The sequence below is a fragment of the Harpia harpyja genome, chromosome 9 (genome assembly GCF_026419915.1).
Source record: "Harpia harpyja isolate bHarHar1 chromosome 9, bHarHar1 primary haplotype, whole genome shotgun sequence".
Taxonomy (NCBI): domain Eukaryota; kingdom Metazoa; phylum Chordata; class Aves; order Accipitriformes; family Accipitridae; genus Harpia; species Harpia harpyja.
Genome location: NC_068948.1, coordinates 39,136,470 through 39,154,963, shown reverse-complemented (window position 1 = coordinate 39,154,963; position 18,494 = coordinate 39,136,470). Strand labels below are relative to the sequence as shown.

The 18,494-nt window shown below is 44.7% G+C and overlaps 1 protein-coding gene across 16 annotated transcripts in view; it reads right to left on the bottom strand.

Annotated features, from left to right (window-relative positions):
- FBRSL1 (fibrosin like 1) overlaps nt 1-18,494 on the bottom strand; it is a 558,326-nt gene that overhangs the window by 28,128 nt on the left and 511,704 nt on the right. The gene's annotated exons all lie outside the window — the stretch shown is intronic.

The following is an 18,494-nucleotide window of genomic DNA, read 5'->3' as shown; positions in this document are numbered from 1 at the left end:
ATGGAATTACTCCTTCTAAGTGCCAAGTATTTCCTTTTTTCCAAATTAAGCTAAACAAAGCAGCCCAAAGGGCTAAAGGGCTGGAAAGGAAAAAGGGAAAAGGGAGGAAAGGACACATATTTCAGATCAAGGAGTATCCAAAATGTCGAAGACAACCAAAAGGACCAACATGAACATGATGCACTTCCCACTGTAACTCCCTTTTCGACATCATCTGTGTATCCTTGAGTGCACATATACCCACAATTACAAGAAAAGCTGTTCATGTGTTACAAGAACTAGCGTTGTCCATGTGTTTCACATGCACACACCCCACCGTGCGCATGCAGCACTTCTAACTGACTTTTAGGATACATGCTTTTATTATCCACCAGAACGTGTTGGGGGTTGTTTGCGTTTAGCTGGCTTGCAGACATGCAAGAGATGCTACCTACACTCATTAACATGCTCCCAACACCCTCACAAACAAATTCCACCTTTGAAATTTTCCCGTCTCATCAAAGGACTGAGCTAGTTCCTGATGTAGGAGGTGTGGAAATAACACAAAACACACACCGCGAGCTAATTCTGGCCATGCAGACGCTCTAACCAGGCGTTTGCGAATGCAGCCTATGCGAGGCCAGAGTCCTCACTGCTGCTGCCTCGACGACTTGAGCACCACCATGCCGGCACTAGGTGAGAGGAGGACAGTGACGAATCACAGCCTGTAGCACACCAGCTCACTTTCTGTACAGAAAATGCCCACATCATGATGGCATCTCCTTCCTTGACATAAAAGGCAGTTTCCCACACTGCTTCTGGCTCTGCTTGCACTCTCACCATTGCACCATTTCCTTCACCAATCAATCAATCAATCAATTACTCACTCACTCCATTTATATAAATTCAGAACGTGAAAAGAAAACAAACGGAAACATATGAACTGTATTTATCAGCTGAAGATGTCCGAGGACTTGTGGCCTCAAACCCACAAATAACAGGAACAGAAGCCTTTCCAAACACCAGTGCTTTGGCTGGTAGCAAGTGCGATCAACCCTGTACTTTCCAGCACCTTATACATCTTTACAGGTTTGACACAATGTCTGAAGGTCCTAAATTATTCCCTACAACAAATATAAGGCTAACTCTCGTTTCAGTGAATTTCTTGTTCAAATGTGAGTTCAAGCATCACAGGTACCCTGGTTTTGAGATGTAACTAGACTTGGTTCCAATGTTATTTAGAGTGACAAAGAATTTATTTCTAAAGTAAAATTCTCATTGCTCTTGTGCACCATTTTTTTTAATAATGTCACCTATGTTTGTAAATTTTCCTCAGATTTTATTACTAACAATCGAAAAATTGTCATTGACTAGTCAAGCCAGGGGTCCCCACACTGTACATTTTGAAGGAAGTATATTCACAGCTGTAGATCCCACTGTTTTTCAGGAGCTACCCATTAAAAGCAATTGGGTTTCATTCCTGACCATAGGTTTCCTGAGAGCCTATTAGCTCTTTCCATCCAACAGGCCTCCTCCTACAGAGTTAAACTTCACATTGTGTAATTATAGGCAATGTAGACTAATGGTGTATATTCAAAACACACTGGCACCACAAAAGTTAGTTGAGTAAAAAGTCAATTAGATCCAAAACAAATCAATAAAGTCCCGCATTAAAAGCAGCTGTTTGACCAGTTTTATGTAGAACTATTGATTCCCTGTGGTTTCAGCATTAGCTCTCATTTGCAATTTTCTCAAAGCAAAAGCTCATGCTCCCTTGCTGACTGAATTGACCAGCCAGCCTGGTTGTATTAGTTAGTACTAGGGGTACATGACTAATGTCTGCTGCCAACTTGCAACTCTCAGGTTGGAGTACTGAAATGTTTTTGTGTTTCATTCTCGACAACAATGAAAATACCCACATGCTTTCCCCCCCTCCACAGAAAAGCTACAGGCATGAGCATGAGCATCTTCTCTCCTTTTGTAGCCATGTTGAACAAAAGCAGAAGCACTGAGAAGGGAAAGACATGGTGTGAATTCATGGGCGAGTGTGGAAAAGCACGTGAGAGACAGCAAAATCCCCAAGCCTTCTCAGCCACCACACGGGAAGGACAGTGGGTGAATCCTGGTGTTTTGGTGACTTTGCTGTTTCCCCTTCTGATGGCTGCGATGCACTACAAGAGAGAGAAACTGCGTCATGTGGGTGACTTGAGGGTGAACTGCAATGGGTGAAGGGAAGGGAACCACACATGAAAAAAGGCAGGACAAACCATGGAAAGAAATGACAGGAAGACAGTGACGCCAGGCACTGGGACCTGCCTGATGTTTGAAAGTCAAACCTTCTGAAAAGGAAACTTTTCTCACATCTAGGTGTTTCACTTAAGTCTCTGGTGAAATAAGATTTGGAAAAAATGGAAAGCAGATGCCCATATGGAAATACATCTCATCCATATGTCTCACTATTCTAGAAAACACAAAAGGCACTTCTAAGCGAAGACTTAAGATCCTTCACTTCAAGCTAACTCCATGGAGTGCCATCCCATGACTTACTCGCACTCTGGCATTGAAGAACATACACATGTCCTGGTTTCTTTCTTTCCTTTCACACTCTTCTACCAACACTTACTTCTACGTGTTCAGTGCCTGTTTCCAATACCCAGTCACTAGCTAACCATACTCCAGAGGTCTCCAGAAACCTGACAATTTTGAGGCAATTTTCCCCGTGCAACCAAAGAAACAATGAATTTTGAAGGCTGTAATTACCTGGTTTCTTAGGTACTTAACGAGATCCTTATCACGATACCTATCACAAAAATCTCCAGTTCAAGACTTTCCTCTCCATTCATATGAAAGTCTCTGAGTGACCTTCCCTGAAATCCCTCAGAAAGTTAATTTTAATGATTTTAATGAGAGATGTTGCCCATTCTGATCAGGATCTCAAACTCTGCAGTTTCTCCGTAGGATGCTCGAATATCCCTCCTAAGAGAACTACACTCTTGTGTGCCCAAGTTCCTTTCAATCGACCAGGCTGACTGCTGGTCACATACGGAAATATCCCAAGGAAAGAAACTGACTATTCCCTTTTGTGCAAGCTGGATCAGGTTTCACTGGGATCCTTTCAGAAATTTCCATACTTCGGCTCCTCATCTAGCCCTTCTGAGCAGATGGACCCACGGAGCTGAGCGCAACTGCCCCGACAAAAGCACAGACCCACCAGACCACACCGCAACGTTCTAGAGGCAAAAATGTGTTTATTTTTACCAAGTCCTAGAGTAATTTTCATGCTTAATGATAATAGGCTGAGCCAATTTGCCTAAGACTTGACAGTCAGCTCCAATAATTCAACCTTAATTAAACCTGAACGCATGTCAGTTCAGCTCGTCCCTTCACAGGAAATCTGACACTTGCAATGATTCATGTTTCAGCCATACTATGGGAAGGCTGGATCACATCTGCCATTCTCCACCATGCAGAGCGCTACCCCTTTTCAGCATGCCAACTTTGTTTATTTTCTAACCAAACACTTTGGACTTCTTCCATTGAGAGGTTTTCTTAAATGAACAGACAGTGAAACATGTCTTGATCTCGAGGGGATGAATGATGACTGAATGCGAGATACAGGGAAGAAAGGGCTGAAACTGCTATAACAAGAAAAATAACAATTTGGGATTAGTAATTCTTGCCTCCTTGATCAACTAATTTGTCATTTGGAGTGTTGCAAAATTTTAACCTCCCTGTGTTTTGAGCTACATGCCATTCCAATTTAACCTGGTAAAGATGAAAACTTTTAACAACTTTTAAGAGCACAGAGAGCTTTAGCTACTGCTGCTGTAAATCTGTAGAAACAAGAGTTGAAGTTTAAGGGAAACCCCAAAGTCAACTACAGTTGCATTTGCTGCAAAAAGTGTGTTACCTGAACCTGAAAGACCATCAGCATGGATCCAATATGAAAACTTCAGTGAATTCAAAATCTGTGATTGGAATAAACATGCTCTGCCCATCCCCATGGCTGCACAGGGTGACATGCTTGCCAGTGTGTAACTACACAGCATTGCAGGCTAAATACAATACAGAAAGTCCCAGACACAAATTAAACCTTTCTGTTACAGGAATTTGCTTTCAAGCTGATTAAGAGTAGCTCAAGTGCAAGGGATTAAACATGTAAAGGCTGCTTTGAGAACTCCAATAAGCAGTTACTGTGTTATACAAACAGTACTTAGGGCAACAGCAGTTCCAGCCCTGCCTCTTGCTCTTTGCAAGCTGCTGGTTGCTGCTGAAAGGGGACTGTCAACACACGTACAATGTGATTGGAAATAATCTAATCTTGCTTGCACGCCTTTCCTTTGTCTCTTGAAAAAAAAGAAAAGTGGAGTCATTCAGACATCTTTCTGCAGTCTCCCTTGTTGTATTCAAACAGCAAGGGTGATGGGGTGATGTGAGAAAGAAATTCCTTTCCTACATCCATCAATGACATCTTTACCAATGGCAATTTCCCAAGAAATACAACCACCACCATCTGCAGCCTATCTATCCACCCTGTACACATCCTTGAAAACAGACATAGGCCAGGCTGGCTATGATGAACCCTGCACCATATTACAATTCCAGCAAGAAATGCTGCAAAAGCATCACCACAGGAATTACAGGGACATATGTGGCAAGAAGCTGAGTATTTCAGAGTTGGTTGATGAGTCCCAGAGACGAGTTCTGAACAATCAGCATGGGGAACGAGTACAGAGGAGCATGATTTTACAGCAGTAGGTCAAACCAAAGAAATAACTAAAGCAGCATATTCAATGAACTTCAGTAAACCTTTTTTTTTTTTTTAATTGAGCTTTTAGAGTGCTGCATAATGTACTGTGGATACGCAACATATATAAGCACAAGAGAGAATAAAGCATTTTGCATTGGCAATGATAGCACTGACACTGGTAGAGTGCTTACAAGTGAAAATCAATATTTAAGTGCTAATTCTTTATCCCTAGCTGGCTTTTGCTTTATATAGATGGCTTTTTCACTGCATTTTAGGAGGGCAGCGCTATTTAAGATATTAGATGATTAGCTTGGTTTGCAAAGGTAAGGCAAGCAGAGCTGCAACACAGAAGCTACCCAACATATGGGACACCAAGTTCCTCCACCTATTTTAATGCAAATCAGCTTAAGATAAATAAAGACTTGGGACTTGCACATAAAACCCCTGTCTGCAAGACTCTGTGGCGTGTGAACCTTTTTTTTAACATTATTGTGAAGCAAAGGCCAAATTTCCATTGTGACAGCAGTGTACTGCACACATTAGGTTGTGTCAAAAAATGCTCTCCTGCTACACAGGCTCCTCAGAACATCATAGGCCTCTGCTGGATTTTCCACAAATAACTGCAGTGTTTTCTCACAGAGGAAACTAAGCTGAGTGTAAGCACAAACCCTCATGCCTGGCTCTGAACCCGCGCCGGGGAGCGCAGCCGCCTGCGCGTGGGGCAGCAGGTCTTTGTTCACGGCGCTGCTCCCCAGCCCGTTCCCGCGACCGAGAGCCGCCGCAGCTTTCGGTGGGAAGCTCCTTCCGCAACCCGGTCTGGATTCGGCCCCTATCACTCAGTTCATTTGTACAGAGCTGTCTGTCAAGTCAAATCGTCTTGCCGCAATCTGAAACACCCTCCGAACAGCTGCCACTATCAATTACTCTCCCAGACAGCCTTGACTATCAGGAAGAGAACTGGAGCGAGCACTTGCCAGTTTTAATAAACTGTGTTGCCCAAGTCATTTAACCTGCTAGATTGCTGTACGCTGGGGCTGTAACAAGCCTTCAGCTTTTCAACCTAGAAGAAAGCAACAGTGGCAAAAAGCTGTCAGCTTGGTCCTCAGAATTAACTTCCAAGGGTGTCTGTTCCCCACTCTCCTTTCTGAAGAACCCAAGTTTAAAAGTAAAATATCTTCAAGTCATTTTCATAATGTCATGACAAGGAAAGCATCTCACATTTTTAACACAAAGCCAGCAACTCCCGAGAGTGAAGGGTTGACATGCTCCGCGATTTTCATGTTAGGAGCACACCTGAGCAGAGAGAGCTCCTCTCTCCTCTTACACTTGCACGGACATGTCCCGTGGGCACTCCCCAGCACCAGCTCTGCCCGTTTATCGGTTACCACCACTCCAGCAATGCTGATGCAGCCGAGGGCTTTAGGATGCCCTGACCACCTGCAGGGCTCTGCACCCGCCACTCTATCCCGGTTCCTTACACTCTCATTATGGCTACAGTTTTTCACCCAATTGAAAACTCGAGCATGGCAAATTTACATTTACTCCAGTAATTTCAGGACCTGTAGGAGAGATTTCCTAAAGAAACATTTATTTAAAATTAAAACACTTCCATCCAGATCAGTGTTTTCAGTTTGTAGCTCACATATATACCAAGATGTCCGTGAATGTTAATCAAAAAGAAAAGGTCTATTGTCATTAGGATTAATTTGCCATATAGGAATCTGCACTTCCACTAGAAAGCTTATTGGACTCTGCAAATCAAAAAGAAGATTCAAAACCACTATGCTAAATGTCTTCCTTAGCCAGCTACATAGATAAGAGCCTTTGTTGTGAAAGCTTGCAGCACAGAAAGATTTCAGCCCCTCCCCTAGAAACTGAGAGCAACAGCATTAAGACCTATGGACTCGACGCTGATTTGCTGCTTTATGGTTCTTTAATGGGATGTTTTATTCCTAGAGATTTGGGAGCTTTCCATGCTCTATCCAGGGATGTTAGCTGTAAGCATGCATGATGACACTCCAAAGCTGCAGGAGCTGAATGAAAATGGGTGCCAAACACAAGGATTGGGGCCAGAGCATAAAGAAGAAGGATCACCATTCAAATCCCCCAAAGTAAGTCACACTGCATTTTCCTAGCAATGCTGCTTCTGGCAACATTTCAATGCAAAGCTGAAACTGGATTTGCAGCTAAAGCACCTACTGTGGATGCTGGCGCTGTAATGAGATTGAAAGTTTCATACAGGCTTTTAATCTAGGGCTATAATGGTGGATCAAACGCTGCAGGGTTAAATCTCTTCAGCGCTGCTCCTAAGCAGATGCCGGACGCCTAAAAACCTGTGACGTAGAAGCCACTCTATTGCCCTGGCCACAAAAAAGCTTCTTGTAGTTACTAAAGGTTTGTTTCTCTTGTTTTGTTCTGTTTTTTTAATGTGTGCTGGCATATTGTACACCTAATCTGAGTGACAGACAAGCAACAAGGTAAATAAGCTATCAGAAAGACACCCCGCCCAACAAGAAAGCAAGCAAGCACAAATACTCAACTCCAGATGTAAGCTTTTAAACAGACAAAACTGCTATAGACCAGGGAATCTTATGATTTTAACTAGTCAAACAAGGGCAAATAATAAACCATCAACTACTACATTACAGGAGAAAATGTACTACTTTTGCTGTTTGAAATCCATATTGATTCCCATCTAGCCTGCGAGTTATTAATCACTCCAATTAAATCATGAACACAGGTCTTTACGCTGAAATTGAACCCCCACCAATAGATCGATAACTCAAACCTCCAAGAGCAATTACTGCTCAGCATAATAGAGCAGCTTGTTACAGAGAGCTCCATGCAGACCACAATTCTCTCTGTCGTATCTTTCACAGGCAGTGCAAACAAACTGGGGAAAAAAAATGATTTTATAACTATTATTTTCAAAATAAACAGACATCTGCTTAGAGTTACCTAATCTCTCTCACATCACAGAGGCAGATCTGCCAAGGTCACATTGGAGACATGATTACATTTTTTCACAATTTGTTATTCTAGCAAAGCCCTGATAAGATTGAACTATTGAAGTTCACACTCTGGTTTAATTTCAAGAGGTTAAATGCCAAATCCTTTTCTTATTGCTACAAGGAAGGGATCTGCCAGGCTGCATAATACCCTGTGTGGGCTAAGACAACAATTTTGTTTCATCTGCACAGTCTTATGAAGGTTTTGATTTTTTTTTTTTTTTTAATGACATCAGAGAAGTCCAAACTCCCAAAGAATCAGTTAAAGTAAAATCAGAAAGTGAGACTGTTACGGAGGAGTGCGAATGACCTTTCAGACCTTCCAGCCTGGAGAAGTTAAGTCAACGGCTGGCTGAGAAAGCACACTTGCTAACCAAAACCAGAAAAAGGCAAGAAAGAACATTCTCAAACACCAGATCATCTCTGCTGGGAACAGGAGATGATTACCCTAACCAGCCAAGCATACGCAGGGTCACAGAAATTCCCATCTCTGCCTTGGAAGACAACTGATGCTTGTCCTGATGCAAGGAAAAGAGGAATCATCTGTGCTCAGGCTCTTGGAGTGCCGCCGTGTCGCTTAGCTCCCATGTCCTTTCCAGGTGAGAGCTGTATTTCTGCACGCATCCTTGCTTCTGATCTGCTGGCCCCTTCAAGCAGGCCCCTGAGCGCCATCCATCATCCTTCATTAGGGAAGCTATTGGCAGCCAATTAAGTGGTGATGGACCCACACCACAAAGCTAATCAAGATGAGTTCATACTGTGTCCTTCAGCCTGCAGGCACTGGCTCCTGTCTATGATGGGTGTCACATTACTGCTTCTTCCCCTTGCTGGCTCACTGTTGGATATGTCGAAACAGCCTTGGCCAAGGCTCAGCATACGCACAGAAAAACGACACCAAATCAGGCAATGCAAGAAAACAAGCAGGCAGAGGGGCAGGGCTACTGCTGGGATCTCACCATGGCTTTCCACTGCCAGCCACACAAGTAGCTTTTATAAAAGGGAGGGAGGGAGAATATCTATTCCCCACTGCAGCAGAGGCAGAAAGAGCCCAGACAACAGTTTTCTTCTCCCTAAAGGTCAGAGACTGTAACTGGAGTTAGAAAGATCAAATTGTGTTGTGATCTCTTGTTTGGAACGTGGTATGCGCTACTCATGTGAACTACATTAGCTCAAAATCCAACATCCTACACACATCTCCTGAAAGAGGGCTCATCTCTGGTCTGTAGATGACCACATGCGTCAAATTCTGTGCTCCTGGTTGGCTTTCCAAACATTTTTACTGGAAACACAAAGGCACACGACAGAGCCTTTAACATCCCCCCCCCCCCCCAACCCACATCCAAATTTGGCCCCCAGATAGATGCATATGGATTCAAAGTGGCTTTTCAGGGCAGAGGAGAACCCTATATAAACCCAAAATTTAAAGGCAAAGAACCCTCTTTCATTTTCACCCCTTCCTGAGTCTATAGATAAGTACACAAAGAATCACATCTCTCCACTTAAATCAATGAGTGAGCATTACTTAGAGCAGAGAATTGCTCGTAACAGTGTGTGGGATCCCCTTTCCCCAGAACTCAAAGGCCGAGCTCCACAGATTCTGTTAGGCTCCTAACTGACACCATTCCAAACCACTGAGCTTCAATGTAGAACAGCAAGGGGATCCAGATTTGCCTGAAACCAGCTGTGACGGACCTGGCCTCCTCAGTTCCAAGCATAAAGCAGGAAAAGCTGTCGGACTTCAGCTAACATCAGCAGGCGCAAAGAGCGTTTCAGCTGAAGGCTACTGCAGGTTCTGCTAGAGGCAGATCCTGTTTCATGGAAATATGGTGGCATCAAGCTGGCTGTGCAGCCCAGGAAGCCAGTGAACATCTCCTACAGGACTAGGTGACAGGGATGTGCAGGAAACACGACTGCAGAGTGAACTTGTGGCTCTGGTGCAGAGGGCTAAAGGTGCCGTGAAAGGAAACTCACCTGTAGAGCTGTGCTAAAGCTAAGGAGCCACAAAACCTGTCCATTCCCCACATGCTTTGTGCCTACCAGACCCACTGTTTCAGCACATCATCCTTTGTTTAGGAGGCTCTGTGCTAAACTCTGCCATTTACATTTTCAGGGATAACAAAGACAGCAGTAATAATTTCTAATGGATTTAAAGCTGCAGTGCTCTTTGCTAGATGTCAGAAGACCGCAGAAAAAGACCTACTGTGCCTGTGCGCAATCAGTATTTGAAGTGCCAGAGCTGCTTTTCTGGCCCAGGAGAGTCAGAACTGAAAGATATTAAAGGCTGGCAAACAGAACTGTTTAGAAACCATCTCAGTAACTTCCATACGTGATGTTATGGCTGGAGTTATGAGAATGGAAAGTTCTGCTGCAAGGTGACTTAGTCTCTGCTAAACGGGAACTGAAAGGAGTGACTGACCATGCACAAAATCCTGTCTTATTTATTTGCTATGTCCAGCCCTCACAGTTCAGTAACTGCTGTCACATTAGTGCTAATACGCTTATAATTTGGGAAAACAATGCTTGAGATTGAGTGCTTGTCAAGTGGGTCCAGTGCTTTCCAACCAGCAGCTCCCCATACCCTTCAGCCGCCCCACTGCCCTCTCTCCCCATTCCCAGGCACAAGGAGGCACCTTCCAGGCACATCCCTCCCTTAGATTTAGTAGCAGCACATTACTACTCTAAACCAACAAGCTTAGCTGTTATTAAATTGCCTCCATTTTGCTGGGAGTTACACACTAGCACCTCTTTCCATTAACTTTGTTGAGAATCTAGGGTCAAGATGAAGAACTGGAAGAATTTTCCTGCAAGCTCAGGAGCAGTGAGGTCTCCCACTTCACTGCTATCTGCATGGTCAAAATCCAGCTCTAGAGCGGCTGGGATGGCATCTTAAGAAAAAATGAGATATTGAAATTAACAGACTGAATATATTCAACAACATTTCAAGTTTCATCATGGATAATTAAAATATTTAAGGGACAAGCTGCAAGTTGTTAATCAGGGAACATTTACTTGAATGGTGTGTGCCCTTTGGATTTGGTCCCTATGGCAACCAAATACTCACTCCAAAAGGATGCGCTGGAAGAAGCATGTCAGGACCTGCCTCAACGTTTTAATTCACAGAGTGAGCAATGAATAAATACAGCTACTGACAAGCACAGCACAGGCAAAAAAGGTTTGTAAACAGCATTAGGAAGCCACAGATGGCCCTTTGCTTTTTAAGATTGAAAAAGTCCACTCCTCCTTTAAGCGCACCCACTATAATGATCAAGAGAACCGGACTGTATTGCACACGGGGTGTTGAATCACATGTATTGGCTACTGATAATAAAAGTTTTACAATAGAGGAGCTTTTCTTCAGTTTCTAACTTCTCAATCCTTGAGAAATTGTGATTGTGTTTCCACTCCCCATATTGGAAGTTGTTGCATCAAAATCTTCAGAAAAATCTTTTCCACCTCACCTGGCTCAACAGGAGACAAACTTTGGGAATGCAACAGCATGTAAAGGACAGCATCGCAGCATGCTCAAGAAGGAAAATATGAGGGATGATTAGCTTTTCCTTCAAAACAGGAAAAGTGGCTTGGTCGGCAGTAGGGAAAAGAAAAGAGTACTTCACTGCACCACAGAAGGCAAACTCCTTCAGCACAATCTCAGAATGTGTGAAATGCAGCTGTAAAGCTCCTTACAGCTTTCTCCTTTGATGAAGTGTGAATTCTTCAATGGGCAGTAGAAATTTTGGAAATCCTTTGGTGCCGGAAATGCTTGAGGATAATGTAAGATCTGGCATCTAGTAAGATCTAACAGAGGAACATTGTGTGGTGCATTGCAATGGAATCACACCCTATTAATGAAAAGGTACTCTTGAATCTCTTCTTGCATGAGGGTTTATGGCTGTGGTAAGAAATCTCGCAAGGCTGGAGGGTGCTGGATGGTGCAAGGCTGCACGGGCTGCTGCAGTGCCAGCCTGAATGTGCTAAAAGCCTGAAACAGTAACCGAAGACTATAAACCCAAATGCTTGCTCTTCACTCCTCTTCCTGCTGACTCCTTAGAGTCCCTTTACATCCACTGTGGTGGCCTTGCAATGACCGTTAGGCATAAGCACAACAATTTCCACAAGGCTGCTGGATGGAAGCAGTACCTTAAGCTGCAGGTTGTCAAGGCCACGGAAGACACCTGTGATTCCAACCTGCATGAGGACTATTCACTATAATGAGGGAGAGTCATTCAGTAGAGCATTCACTGCCCTACTAACTGATGTATTTGGCTTTCTTGGTGATGGGATTTGCTGGGAGCCTCAGCAGCACACGGCTCTGTCCTCTCCCACCTCCCAGGCAGAGCTGCAACTCTCACAATCCCCACGTTACCCTCTAATCTGGAACTGGGCAGCCACTGCCACAGTACAAACCTCTGTCTTAGGCACCAAACAAGTACAGACTCAGACATCTGTAAGTATAATCGCAGGAATTACTTCATGCAAAGCTGCTGCACATTTCTATTTCAGTATTGGGTGAAAGAAAGAGACAAGTATCTAGGCTTAGCCTGCAGATACTTTTCCAAGACAGTAATTGCTGCATAATTCATATTCTTGTTTTCACATGTTTGCCATGTGTACCAACAATCCTATTGAATTCACTGTAAGTTTTTCCTTCAAGTCCTCTCCATGTCACAGTTTTTCCAAACAGCAGAAACACAAACAAGCAGAAGCCCAGTGCTAAGCAGCAACTCCAGTTTGGCAAATTCCTGTAATCCCAGATTCTTGCACATTAGGAGGGGAAAGTGGGGTCCAAGCGAATTCTTGAGAGAGTTTCTACTCCACATTAGCACAGCAGACAACATCTTTCACTCATTGTAACAGTATTTCCCTGCAAGCAGTTCTCTGTGAAGTCAGAATTGAGCCTTTGTATCTCTACCCAAAGCCACCTGCTCCCCATCAACTCCAGATCACCCAGGCTGGAGGAGTGCTGCCCTCTACATGAGGCAAGGCTCATAAATAGTAAGTATTTGTGACTGATAGGAAATCTCAGCACAGTTAGAAGCAATTTATAGCTTCCGCACGGAAGAGGCTCACAAAGAAGTGGTAGTGACAATGCAGGTCCTCAACTCAGCCTTTCAGCAATGGTTTGAGGCACCTTTGGTCATATTAAACTAACTGGAGATTACCTACTAGATCCTTGCAGGGAAGAGAGTCTTTCTTTCTTTTAAGAAATGCATTTGTTCTAACGGACCCCAAATGGTTAATCAATCCAATGATTACAGATGAAATGCCTCAACTCTCAATGGGCAGAATCCAAGTTCTGGTGCCACTGGCTTTGTTTTTGAGGACACAATATGGTTTTGTTTTTGAGGACAACACTCCAAACTGCCAGCGGTTAGTTTCAGGGAACCACCTCCTCCCACATTAACATATTCATTTGCAAAATCTATCACATATGTTGCGTGCAAACTGGCTGAGAGTTTGATTCAGCTCTGACAGCATGAGAGCCTCTAGCCCAAATATCTGAAAGTAATAAAATCCACGCCATCCTCCTGATTCCTCACGCTAACAGTGAATTGACCTATATTTACTTTGCACTATCAGTAGTGGGGAACCTACACAGATACACAACCACAATTACAGACAAAATGGAAGAGGCATCAGTTTCCAACATCTCTCCATTTTAGCTTCTTCCTCCCTTGGCTTGAAGTAAGGATACTAATCCTAAGTCTAGTATTTTGCCTTTCCACTAATTTTCTGCTGTAACAAGAAGGGAGATGGTAAGCCCTGTTCAGCTCTCAGATGCAATTGTAGCAAGGACCACAGATGAAGCTGTAGGACCAAGGGCCCTTACCCCACAGCAATGCAGGACTGGGACACTGCATTGCAGAAGCTAACAAACCTGTCCGGCTGGGCTGTAGTGCACGTAACACCACGCAGCATCCTCATCCCTCTGCCCTGCCTTCTTACTTTCCTGGCCATATCCATTTCGGTTTTCTTGGGTGTCTAACCAAATTGCAACAGCATCTCTTCATCTTACACAGAGGCATGTGCTTGTTCCCAGAGGATGGGAAACAGTACCACTGGTCCATGGCAGGGTTGTGGACCTCACAGTGGGATAATTGTCACATGAAAAACGCAAGCAATAGTGTGTTTGTTACAGGCTGTGCTCATGGCTAATGGAAGCGACTGGACTATCACACCCTCCCTTATGATCCCTCCACAAACAGAATTTAGGCCAGGAGGGACAGAGCACCCATTATTTCCTATATAGACACGGGAAGCAAGGAAAATTATCGAATAACCCCTTGCAGACAGTCAGTGTTCCTGTGTTTTCAAAAAACTCCTCCCCAGCCCTTTGTTTCGCAGGCAGGCTGGCTCAGAGCTGGGCTGTTCCCACAAACTCCGCACTCGCTCCCCAGAGCTGTCAGGCTGCCGGAGGCTTGGAGTAGCTGCTCTGAATGAGTATGTTTCTTCCCAGTAATTCATTAAAACCAAAGCCAGATTTCCCTTACGCTAGGTGCTGCACGTTTCGGAAAAATCCCTGCCTCTTCTAAGACCAAACACAACCAAGAGTGGCAAGAAGGAAGCAAGGATATTCCCCATCATGAAAGGAGGAAAAAGGCACGGAGAGAGCAGTTGGCCTCTCCGATGCCACACCACATCTCCAGGGACTAAAGCTTTGCTGCATCCACAAGATAAATCCACTTCTCACCCTCTTCCCACAGCAGCAGAGAACAACTCCCCTGTTACCAATGCGGGATGCTGGTAAAGGTCTCCCTTTTATTCCTCATCTAAGGCATTTCCCACCCCTTCGTTTTATAAATTACCAGAACAGACATTTAAATGTTCAAGAGTAATCTGAACAGAGTATTCATGCCTTGGGCGTTTTTATGCTCTACAAGGAGAGAAACAAAAGTGCCTCATTTAATACCTCCCCACTGCACTCCCTGTTCCTGCTCTTCCCTTGTGAATCTCCAAAGACAAACTCTCAGCGGTTCGAGGTGCCTATAACACCCCAGCCCTCCCTCTCCCCGTGTAAGAGCAAGATGGGTTTTTAAAGCAAACCTTGCTGGCTGACTGGAACAGGTGGTGGGAATCCTTTAAAGGAGAGAAAAATCATTTGTAACTAATAAAAAGAGAAGAAAATTCTGATTCCCGTGGTTTTATTAAGCACCCATGAGAGTCATTCGGACGGCAGGCACATCTGCCGCTTCTGTGTGCTTCGGTGGCTCCCTCGGTGCCCCAGCACTGGAGCTGCGGGACAGAGAGAATAAAGGGCCTCCATACACCTGCACCCTCCGCCTCCTGGGATACCAAGGAGTGGGTGGCTCTGCCTGCTTTATGGGGGGTTTTACAAATGCTCTATCAGTCCCAGAGCCTGATGGGCCAGGCCAGGGGCTGAGCCTGTCTTCTGCCCCGGATTTTGAGATCTAGCTTTACAAAACCAGCAGAAAGCTCTACCTTCTCCAACACACAGAAACCATCCAATGTTTGAACAAAGTTTCGTGCTAGCACAAAAAGCCAGACCTGCAAAACTCTCCTTGGGACTTTGCTTTTATTCTTTAACAAAACACTCCCCTACAATAACTTTCTGATCCTCAGCCTCCGAGAGAAACATCATAATATGCTGAGGCTAACAATATACCTTAATCTCTTGCCTTACAATTGACATGTAAAGAAGTCTAACTAGGCAAGGACCCCCAGGGCACTGTTGGCAAAAGCTGGGTTTGCTGTGTGGTGCTTTGAGATGGCAGCTCTCCTGGAAGGTAGGGAAAGAACTGCAGCCCTGGGACAGCAGCTTGCTCTCCACCTCCCCTCTCCAGCTGTGCCGTCCGCCTTTCTTCCTCCCTTATTGTCAAAAGTGAAGAAGGGAGAGGTGACAAGCCGGAAAGGCATGGCCAAGGCTCGAGAGCGAGAATTCAAAGCATCCCTGCTGCGCTCCGAAGTGCTGTTATGGCTGCTCCCTGTGTGCGGGGAGTTAGGAGGCAGAGGAATAGATGTCCTTTCTGCACAGACCTCAGGTACTGGTCCTTTTCTGTATTAGTTGGCAAGCACGAGGTACAGAAACATCCATGGCTAAGAGCAAATGCTGGAATCCAGGTTTATCTGGATGTGATCTAAGGGACACTTTGCTATGATGTGGCCAAGGCAGTTGTTTGTTCAAGAGTTAAAAGGAAGGGATATTTCTTCCTATGGAGGAGGACCAGGAAATTAAACTTGGACTTCACTCAGATGTCCCTCCTTTCTCATATGGGTTTCTTTCCACAAAGAGGGGGTGGCGGTGGGCTTGAATAGTCTCCAAATGTGACTTCCCTTTCCTCCACAAGTAATTTATAGAGAAAAAGGTCTGAAGTCCCTGCAGTCTTCTACAGATATGCCACATTCTGGAGCTCCGGGCTTCTCCCCGTTTCTTTGTTTCTCCATATCAATTTCGTCTGCTCACAACCTGCCTGAAGTAAATTCAAGATGCATGTGCTTTACCCTCCCCATGCATAGCAGCCGGTGATTTCTGCATATATGTTTGGTGACATGCTACCTGAACAGTTTTTCAGCTGCCAGTCCCACAGCAGTGCCAGAAAGTCTATTTAGTGTGTAAGTCTACAAAACCTGGCATATGCCTTTACACAGTCTGAAACACCACTGCAGTATTTATATACCTTCCAAAGAACCACAGAAACATTTATCACTATATGGTCAAGCTCTACTAGTCACATACCGGCACTGGCATCCTGGAGAAGGACTGTATCACAAACAAGAGCCCACCTCAAGTACCTTTGGGGTATTCAGCGTGTTGTGGCTGCACTGAATTAGTTTCTGACCAGAAAAGAGAACACTTTCTTCAATCACTCCGTAGAAATGTTTTCCTTATGGCCAAACTTCAGAAATATTCACCACCCGATATTGAGGTTGGTTTTTCTAAGAGCTAAGGATCATAAAGTAGCCACGTGTTTAAACAAGAGGTCATTATCCACCAGCTCCAGGGTTCAGTGCAAGCTTCTAAGCAAAGAGCAATTTGAAAATAGAGCTGTTAAAGCACTAACAGTAATTTAGAGTAGTTTAAGTTTCTGTTTTACTGATTTTTCTGGCTAAGATTCATAGGGCTATCAAATTAGCATCTGGATATCTTGTTGAGGGGAGTAAAGTCAATAATCTAACAGGCCCATTTCGTTTCTCTTTACTGCTGCAATCGTGTGACTTCATTGATACTCAGACCTGAAGGCAAAGGACACAAGGACAATGCCCTACGGCAGATGCCAAGCCCCTTTTTTGTGTGTCATACAGCACAGTCCAACAGATGAGATTTGATAAACTGCAGTCAGAAGGAACTGTTTCTACTCAGGATGCCATAATACCAAAGGTTTAATATTAACTTATTGGTTCCCGACACAATTATACAAAGGGAGATTTTTCAAAGGTGCAAAGTCAGCGAGAGATTAAGTGAGGGTTTGATCCAAACCTTTAAAAGCCTTGTAACCACACAGTTCACCTGCACCATAACCTGGAAGCTTTTCAGGACCAACAACAGTAGGAAATAATGTTTGTTATTTAAATATATGTGCTCTATTAACTCTTTGCAGAGAAATTTGCTTTACCCAATACCAAACTCCTCAGTCTCTCTAGCTTCACCTACTCAATGTGGTAAGAAGCTTCTTTACATCCTTCTCTCCTCTCCCTCTGGACAGTACATCATTTTCAGCATGGGTTTGTGCTGCACTCAGCGCTCCACGTCGCCAGACTGGTCAAACCCGCAGATGGATGGAAAGATGCCTTTCCATCCCTGCCTCTGGAAAGACGCAGATGTGGTAGGAAAAGCCCTGCAAACTGCCCTCGTTCCCTTTGAAACCCGAGGAGAACAGATGAGCAGCACATTTGAAATTAATTACAGCAAAACCTACTGCATTGTTCTCTCCTCCCCTTCCTTTTTCCCCTGACCTCCTCATCGCAGAGCTTTCACTGAAACCTCTGTGGCGTGTATATTTTCCTAAAGTCGCCGGGGCCAAAATGGTACAGCTGAGACATTCACAGAAGTCAAAGAAAGTGCAGAGCCAGGTTAGCGCACAGGGGTACAATAGTTCCTTAAGAGCGAGCGTCTCCCCCGCCGCCGCCCCCCTCCTCCCAAACCTTCCGTCTCTAATGAACCTTTGGTGTCTGTCCACAAAAAACAAACATCAATCAGGCAACAGGCTGTTCCTTTTCCCCTGTTGCTAGTCTGAAATAACAGTCATCCCCCGCTGGGCTGGGAACGCCACTTCCCTCTCCAGCACACATACGGGATAATAAGGGGGAGGCGAAGGAGGGAGGAAAACCCGCTCCGAGGTGCCAGAATACACAGCGAGCCGTGCCTTTCGGAGCCAGAGAAAACTTGGGAACACAACAGCTTTTGATTCCTCCTGCCCCACTGGGCACGTTAATTATTTAATAGTTGGCTTGTGAATTGGTGGTGGTGGTAGGAACAGGGTGGAAGGGAAATCAGGTTTTTCCCCCCTGCCCCCAGTCCCCTCCTTGTGCTGGCAGACTAGCGTGTGCGCGCACACGCGTGTGTCTATGTGTGTGAGGCTTCAGGCACGCCTGGGAGCCTGCTCTGAGCTGCGTCCTCCCTCCGCCGCTCTCACAAGACCCTCCTTGTTGGCTTGTGACCACAGCGGCTACAGACAGCATGGGACGGCATCTGGATCAAATGAGTTATGGGGCAAAGAAATGCACCCTGTCTGCTCTCCGTTTGGAGGCTGATATTTTTCACGTATTATACTTGGGGGAAGGGCACTTCGGAGTTTATATTG